Source organism: Equus przewalskii, chromosome X (assembly GCF_037783145.1).
Source record: "Equus przewalskii isolate Varuska chromosome X, EquPr2, whole genome shotgun sequence".
Taxonomy (NCBI): Eukaryota; Metazoa; Chordata; class Mammalia; order Perissodactyla; family Equidae; genus Equus; species Equus przewalskii.
Window position 1 is genome coordinate 54,102,478 of NC_091863.1, and position 6,464 is coordinate 54,108,941.

Here is a 6,464-nt window from a genome sequence, read left to right on the forward strand (position 1 = left end):
CCTTGGTTAAATTTATTCCTAGATATTTAATTTCTCTTTATGATAATTCACTATTAGTGTGTAGAAATACAACAGAATTTTGTGTCTTGATTTTGTATCCTGCAACTTTACTGAATTAGTTTATTAGTTCTAAAAGTTTTTTGATGGAGTCTTTAGGGTTTTCTATATATAATATCATGTCATCTGCAAATAGTGACAGTTTTATTTCTTCCTTTTCAATTTGGACACCTTTTATTTATTTTTTCTTGTTTGCTTGCTCTGGCTAGGACTTCCAATTCTATTTTGAATAAAAGTGGTGAGAGTGAGCATCCTTGTTTTGTTCTTGGTCTCAGAGGAAAAGCTTTCACTTTCTCTAAGAATCAACAACAAATTGCTTTTGAATCGATTGTTGACTGTTCTGTTTTTCTGTTATCTTCTCACCTAGAAGGCTGGTCCTTACCTACTCTGGGGCTATAACTTTCTTGATAACTTAGGGCCTTGATAGGTCTTCCTGGATACCTCAGACATTCACTCATTCATTCACTTCATTCAGCAATATTTATTGATCACCTATTACATGCTAGGTGCTGGAGGAAAATAAGTCAGACACCTACCCTGCCCTTAAGAAGCTCAGTCTACTGGATAAATATTCAAACACAGTTGACAGTTATTAATATTGACTTACTATGTAGCAAGCATTCTCACATGCATACTATATAAAGCTATGCACGTGAAAGAGAAGTGATGATGTCAGGCTACAATAGTAGGTACACGATGAGTACAAGACAACTGGAGGAATTTAAATTGTTGAATTTAAGATTCATTAGGGGGCCGGCCCGGTGGTGCTGTGGTTAAGTTTGCATGTTCTGCTTCGGCTGCCCAGGGTTCGCCAGTTTGGATCCCGGGTGTGGACCTAGCACCGCTTGTCAAGCTATGCTGTGGCAGGTGTCCCACGTATCAAGTAGAGGAAGATGGGCATGAATGTTAGCTCAGGGCCAGCCTTCCTCAGCAAAAAGAGGAGGATTTGTGGCAGATGTTAGCTCAGGACTAATCTTCCTCAAAGAAAAGAAAAATATTCATTAGATTCTTGGTTTTCCAGAAAGTTACTTAAGTCCATAATAAATATGACAAAAAATTATATACTGTTAATCTTGCTTTCATGACTCTGGACTCTTTCAGAAAGGAATTTAATGTGTTATAAAAGGTTACTGTGGGAAAACCAGTTTTTAAATCAGAAGTAAACCAAGCAGTATGTAACAGACTCTGCTAGTATCCTACCTAATACCTATTATCCCAGTCTTCCTTACTCAGAGAACCCCAACTTGGTTTGGGGCAGCAATAAACCCAATTTCCCATACACATAGCTCAGGGTGGCCACATGACCTAGCTCTGGCCGATAAGATTAAAGCAAAAGTCTACTGGGTGGTGTTTCTAGAAGGGCTTTTGTTTTCCTAATAAAGAAAACAATTTAGCTTACCATCCTTTAGCTTTTTGTCTTATACTCTTACCCCTTTCTTCCTGCATAGAACACAGACAAGGTGCTCAGAAGTTGAGCAGCCATTTTACAACCATAAGGATGAAGAAAACCCACTAAAAAGATGGTGAAGCAGGAAGCTAGAAGGATTTTTCTTGAGCAGCTGCACCCACCCTTGTACTGCCTACCTTGGAATTTTTTTGTTAGGGAAAAAACCCATTTCGTTGAGCCACGACAATAGGGTTTCTGTTACATGCAGTCAAATGCAGTCCTAACGAAGCTGGGTATCTGAGGGTTACTGTAGATATTCAATAAGAACACGATTGCCTTTTGACCTTGTTCCCAACACAGGCATAGATGAATCTTGCCAATTTGCTGTTTTCTTATTTAACTTGAGGGGTGACTCAGGGGTCTTGAGGATTTGTGAGTTTGTTTTGTAGAAGAAAGAGAATGCCTTATGGGAGATTGCAATCACCAGATGGCTGGCCCCCAGCTGCTGTTGACGCCCAGAAGTAAGATTGTCCAGGGACTTACAAGGAGTGACCCCTTTGTTTCTCCGAAGTTCCTCCTGCCAAACCCCTTAGCTCTATAAAACCTCTCATTTTCTGCTCTTATTAAGGCAGATTTGAGAAAACCCATGCTGCCACCTTCTAGTTTTGGCCAATTCCAATAAAACTTTCTCCTTCTCCAAGCACTAATGTCTCAGTGATTGGCTTACTGCACATCAGGCACATGAATTTGAGATTAAGAGGTTCATTATCACAACTGATAAACTGTACCTCGAAAGGGAAACGTTTGCAAGAAAAATATTTTACTTTTTATTAGGAGAAAGAGAAAAAGTCTTTCTTCTGATTTGAAAAGCAATGATATTGTCTGCAAAAAGAAAGGTACTTTTCTTTTCTTGGTCTGTACTTGCCCATGGTGGAGAGCGAAAAATCTAGGAAAGAAGGAGACATAAGCTAACTCCTGCCCTCTGATCAAGTGGAACCAAGATATAGATTTCTCTTGGGGGCTGGCCGCATGGCCTAGTGGTTAAGTTCGGTGTGCTCTGCTTCAGCAGCCCAGGTTTGCAGGTTCAAATCCCAGGTGTGGATGTACACCACTCATCAGCCATGCTGTGGTGGTGACCCACATATAAAATACAGGAATATTGGCACAGATTTTAGATCAGGGCTAATCTTCCTCAAGCAAAAATAAAGAAGAAGATTGGCAACAGATGTTGCCAGGGCTAATCTTCCCAGGAAAAAAGAGAGAGAGAGAGAGATTTCTCTTATTAGGGTAGTGTCTCTTAAAATGTGTCTTGGCATAGTAGGTTCTTGAGATGCACCTCAGGAAAAAAGAAAGAAAGAAAGAAAAGTTTCCTTAGTCAATAAGTTTGATAGATATTGCATACAGAACCTTTTCCTCTTAGAAAATCACAGTGGGCATTACAATGTTAAAGGCTCTGGGTAAATCTCGTAGCAAAGAAATCTGCTTAGCGTCATTTAGCCCAATCCCTCAAAAACTTGGTAACACCTATTACTAAACTAGAAGATGCACTTTGGGAAACTGCATTAGAGAAATGAATAAAGACAAAACCTTGTAAAATCAAACTGGCTTAAATCGTCAAAAAACCCAGAGCAATGGCTACCCTCTAGAAAGGAATCCAGCAAGACTCAGTTTGGGTAAAAAGACATATTTTATTCACTTTGGAGGTAAAGGGAATGAGGCTTACAATGAACAGTAAGTGAAATACCAGTGAGAAGTACACAGATTGAGCAGGTGCCAGCAGCATGATGTCCCCTGAGAGGGCATTAGTTGATTTTTATCTTGAGTTTTCCAAGTACATCTGGTTTCTCCTTCCCATCAGTAGATCTAAGAGCACTACTAGGGCCTCAAACCATAGTACACAATGTACAGTAATAATCCCAGGAAGGATTTCATCTTCCTCTTTCTCTTGGACAGTTGCCACATTTAATAATTTACACTTTGACTCAAGGAGGGATGATTTTTCTTCTTCCCACTTGTGACCTAAATACATAAGTTCTGGCAATCAAACACATACCAAGGTGCCCTCACAGACAGCCTCATTCTTTGGTTGTACTCAAGTATTTTTGCACTTCTTTTGGTGACAAGCCATCTCTCAGCTCAAACGGGAAATAACAGCCCTATAGGTTATGTATGGCAAGTCACCCATTCAATGAGTTATTCTGAAATCTTTGGAAAGAGGTAGCGGCATCTAAGAACTCGAAGGGAAGGAAGAATATAAATGAATGTAAACAGTTCTTGATTACAAAAGCTATTTGAGATTGGCCTCTTTAGTTCACTCATTGGCTAATATCTTTTGTATGCATAGATCCAGGCTGGCAGGGAATCAAGTATTTTTATTATCTATCTGAGTGTCTTGTCCTCCTTGAATTCCCTTAGGCATTTGACACTGTTGCTTACTTTCTTAATTTTTCTTCTTTTCTTTCATTCAAAGGTTTTTTTTAAATTAAGTTTTATAAGTCCTTCTTTTTGAAATTCTCTTCTCCCTTGATGCAATGCCAGAGTCCCAATTTGTTTCTTCCCAGTCCATCACTATGGTCATCTCTCAGTGATCAGTTCTTAGACTTCTGCTTCTCACATTCAAGGGTTCATTCTTTGTCATGATCTTAACTATCACTTCTAAGCAGCACCAAATCCAAATCTGGAATTCTGGCTCCTCATCCAGCTACACTAAAGTTGAGAACTGTTGAAAAGAGGTTCCCACCCATGGGAACTATACATGATATTTCTTCATCCATTACTTCTGTACTTCTCAACAGCCCTGCCAAACAGGTATCACCATTCCCAATTTACCAATGAGGAAACTGAAGCTCAGAGAGATTAAGTAACTTGTCTGAGATCATGCAGCTATTGAGTAGCAGATCAAAGATTCAAAGCCACGTCTGGTTATCTGACTAAAATTGCTTGTTCTTTCTACTACTCCTTATCACTTCCTTCACCAAAATGCTGGCTTTCATCACATCAATGAAGAAAAACAGAGTCATAGGTAAAACATTTAGCCTAACCAGTTGGGGGCTATGGGATGAAGTAGTAGGAAATGTGGGGGAAGTGAAAGTTCAGATGTACCACCTTCTCCTCCTCTCCACATCCAGGTTAGACTTACAAGTAGGCCAAGTAGTGAGTAGCTAGTGTATTGAGATGTGAGAGATGCTGGACAGGCCTACTTTCCTTCAAAACATCTTTCTAATACCCTCCCTACCTCTACTACTCTTAAAGTGCCCCCTAGATCTTTAGGTTCGTTAAGGTTCCTGCGGCCTCTTAACATGGAAATATACTCAGGAGAAGAAACATTAAACTGAATTACTGACATATAATCATTCAGCAAATATTTACTAAGCACCATTTATTAAGCAAATGGGATGATATAATAACAACCATTTATATTTGCTTAGCTCTCTAGATTTTCAGAGCCTTACCATGATCTGAAGTACTTAAAGCTGAGGTTATGATCCTCATTTTACAGATGATGAAATTGTGGCTGAGAGAGTCTGACTGACTCACCCAAGTGACACACCTGAGTCCCACTTTCATAACCAGGGCTCAAACTTGGGTTTTCTGATTTTCAGTCCTATGCTCTTTCATGATCACAGTAACTCACGGGGTTTACAGGTGGGAACTCAAAACAAACATATATAAAGAGTCAAATAACAATTCCAGATAATAGTATAAGTAATATCAAAAGACAAAAAAGATAGCACAACTAGAAGGACCTACAACTAGAATATACAACTATGTACTGGGGGGCTTTGGGGAGAAAGAAAAAAAAAGGAAGAAGATTGGCAACAGATGTTAGCTCAGGTGCCAATCTTTAAAAAAAAAAAGACAAGGAAGTGTCAAATGACTAACATGGACAATAATTATTGCAGATGACCAGGAAGGTCACTGTGGGTAAGAGTTAGCAGGATTTCAACTTGTGTTGAAGATGCTAAGGAACCATGAAAGAGTTTTGAGTAAGACAATGAAACTGTGAAAGCAGTCCTTGGGCTGCTCAATCTGGCAATATACATTGTACAGGACGCATTCAGGTGAGGAGAGACTGGAGGTAAGGAAGACCAGTTAGGAGGCTGTGACAGTCAGTCGAGGATCAGGTGACAAGAGTTTGTATTAGAATGGTAGCACTGGGACCATAAGGGAAGGTCAATTGTAATTGATATGATGAAAAAAGAAATGGTTAGAATCTCCTGAAATAGGGAGGGAGAAGAGTTGAATTTGCCTGAGAGTTTTGAAGCTTAGGTGACTTGAGGAAAGAAGACGCCATGAACAGAAATGAGCAAGACAGGTAGGGAAACCGGTTCAGGGAGGTTAGTTTTTGACATCTTGGGTTGAAAGTAACAATGGAAGATCCAAGTGAAACTGTTCAGTGGGCAATTAAAGATATCAAGGTGGAACCTGGGAGAAGGTCAGGCCTAGAGCTGAGTTGACATGGTGTAGTGGAAGGAGATCTGGGAGCCAGGGGACCTGAGGTCTATTCTCTGCTCTGCTACTAACTTACTAAGTCATGGGTAAGTCATCTCTGGGCCTGTTTCCTCCTCTGTAAAGTGAGAGTGTGCCCAGGCCCCAGAAGATTCCTAAGATAACAAGTACTCTCAAGGACTATGAGTCAAGTGAATTGTATTCACGTGCATATATGTTGTCTCCAAGAGAAAATCAAGCATCAGATGGGGAGAGGAAATTAAATAATCCCCAAATGCTATGACTATGACAGATCTCAGACCTCTGTTCACTTAGTGAGTAAAAGAGAAAGAGAAGCCAGCAAAGAGAGAGGAAGTAATAAGAGAGAGAAAAGTAGGAGGAGAGAAATTTTAAAGCAAGGGAATAAAATAGGGAACTAAAATTAAAAGTGTTACAATAAATGGAAGAAATATTTATGTCAAATATGACAAAGGGTTAACATGTATGTTAAATACATTAAGAATATGTTTAGGGGCCGGCCCCGTGGCTGAGCAGTTAAGTCCACGTGCTCCACTGCAGCGGCCCAGGGTTT